The following is a 2,500-nucleotide window of genomic DNA, read 5'->3' as shown; positions in this document are numbered from 1 at the left end:
GCAAAGCCCCACTTGGGTGCAGAAGCGAACTCTCCCAGCACAGCGCACGCGCCAACACGTCCGCAGAGCTGCGATACAAACCACCTGCGAGAACCGCTGGGGGCGACCGAGCAGCAGACGGCGTCGCGACGCCGAGTGCCGGGCGGCGGCGCATCCTCAACGCACACAGTCCGCAATCGGACCAGCACACTGCAGATGTCCAACGCGCTTCGCACCGGGCTCGGCAGAACCCACTTTGGCCGCCTGGCGCCGCGCGCCGGGTGCGCCGGCGCGTAGCTGGGACGCCAGCCGGGCCCGTCGGCCGGCGCTCCTGCCACTGGGCGCCCCCCACCAGCCGGCTGTAGTGCGTGCGCTCACGCAGCGCGCGGCCAGCACGCCGCGCGGCCCCCCCTCACCGGCCGGGGACTGTCCCACCAAGCCACAGCCTCGTATCGCTTCATACCCACATGGCCAACTCAGGTTCGGGGGCATGGCGGGTACCGCCGAAACAACCGGTTCACAGATGTACCGATCGTCGCTATCACCGATGCACCTGCAGCGCGAACAACCGCTCAACAACTGATTTCCAGTTCATTTGCGGATCTTTGGCAGCAAACGTATACGTCAATCAACATTTGCGAAATCTACGATTCTGGCATGCCTGCATGTTATGTGTCACGACACGCTACATCAGCCCATATACACACTACGGCACGTACACGAGAGAACACGTGGAAGATGGTCCGCGCACGTGTGCAATGTCCCTTGCGCGGTCGACTGTCAACCGGCCTCTGTAGCATGTCGCAGATGTGGAACGCGGTCCACCGTGGTATCATGTTGTGTGGGGCAATACGATTAAATAGGAAAACCCTCGTCGCTACATCAACAGACGGCTCACGCTGATTCCCGGCAGAGGGAGGGGGGGGGGGCCAACATGCAATACTTTCGTCCGTACCTACCACATGTCTCTACGGCGTACAACAGTGCAATCTCGCTGTAATGGGGAGACGAGACAAGTAGCATCGTGCACAACATATGGCCCTTATGATTCGCCATTGTAGGGCGCAGCCGGTGTACGGTCAAGCATGTGCCACATTATGTCACTCAGTACGTAACGACGGATGATCAGTGTGGGTTACGCGTACATCAGCGGACAGTCCACACAAGCCGTACCACAACGTACACTGACTGCATCGACAACCAAATGCAACTGAACAGCTGCAAGGCTCATTTCACAAACAAACGCCTGACCGACCAGCTTGGAAGGGCAGGAGGGGAGGGCGATATTCGTTCTGTAGCGTTACACCCTTCCAGTGGTTAGCGGGACTGTGTAGAAAGTACGCAACACTCGAAAGACATTTACGTGAGGGTACGCACCATGGCATCGAGAAATACACATGACACCAGAGGATCCAAGCAGTGAACTATGTTCAGAGGGTTGCTGTTAGGCAAAGCTACATTCCTGTGACGTTACATGTGACAGTTAAGGTGCAGTGTAAGTTAGGTTAAGGTGCAGTGTAAGTTAGGTTAAGGTGCAGTGTAAGTTAGGTTAAGGTGCAGTGTAAGTTAGGTTAAGGTGCAGTGTAAGTTAGGTTAAGGTGCAGTGTAACTTAGGTTAAGGTGCAGTGTAACTTAGGTTAAGGTGCAGTGTAACTTAGGTTAAGGTGCAGTGTAACTTAGGTTAAGGTGCAGTGTAAGTTAGGTTAAGGTGCAGTGTAAGTTAGGTTAAGGTGCAGTGTAACTTAGGTTAAGGTGCAGTGTAAGTTAGGTTAAGGTGCAGTGTAAGTTAGGTTAAGGTGCAGTGTAAGTTAGGTTAAGGTGCAGTGTAACTTAGGTTAAGGTGCAGTGTAAGTTAGGTTAAGGTGCAGTGTAAGTTAGGTTAAGGTGCAGTGTAACTTAGGTTAAGGTGCAGTGTAACTTAGGTTAAGGTGCAGTGTAACTTAGGTTAAGGTGCAGTGTAAGTTAGGTTAAGGTGCAGTGTAACTTAGGTTAAGGTGCAGTGTAACTTAGGTTAAGGTGCAGTGTAACTTAGGTTAAGGTGCAGTGTAACTTAGGTTAAGGTGCAGTGTAACTTAGGTTAAGGTGCAGCGTAACTTAGGTTAAGGTGCAGCGTAACTTAGGTTAAGGTGCAGCGTAACTTAGGTTAAGGTGCAGCGTAACTTAGGTTAAGGTGCAGCGTAACTTAGGTTAAGGTGCAGCGTAACTTAGGTTAAGGTGCAGCGTAACTTAGGTTAAGGTGCAGCGTAACTTAGGTTAAGGTGCAGCGTAACTTAGGTTAAGGTGCAGCGTAACTTAGGTTAAGGTGCAGCGTAACTTAGGTTAGGGGCCAACGTGGGTTAGGTTAGGGGCCAACGTGGGTTAGGTTAGGGGCCAACGTGGGTTAGGTTAGGGGCCAACGTGGGTTAGGTTAGGGGCCAACGTGGGTTAGGTTAGGGGCCAACGTGGGTTAGGTTAGGGGCCAACGTGGGTTAGGTTAGGGGCCAACGTGGGTTAGGTTAAGGGCCAACGTGGGTTAGGTTAA

The sequence above is a fragment of the Schistocerca gregaria genome, unplaced genomic scaffold, assembly GCF_023897955.1.
Source record: "Schistocerca gregaria isolate iqSchGreg1 unplaced genomic scaffold, iqSchGreg1.2 ptg000623l, whole genome shotgun sequence".
NCBI classification, from domain to species: Eukaryota; Metazoa; Arthropoda; class Insecta; order Orthoptera; family Acrididae; genus Schistocerca; species Schistocerca gregaria.
Note: the sequence above shows the minus strand (reverse complement) of the source record.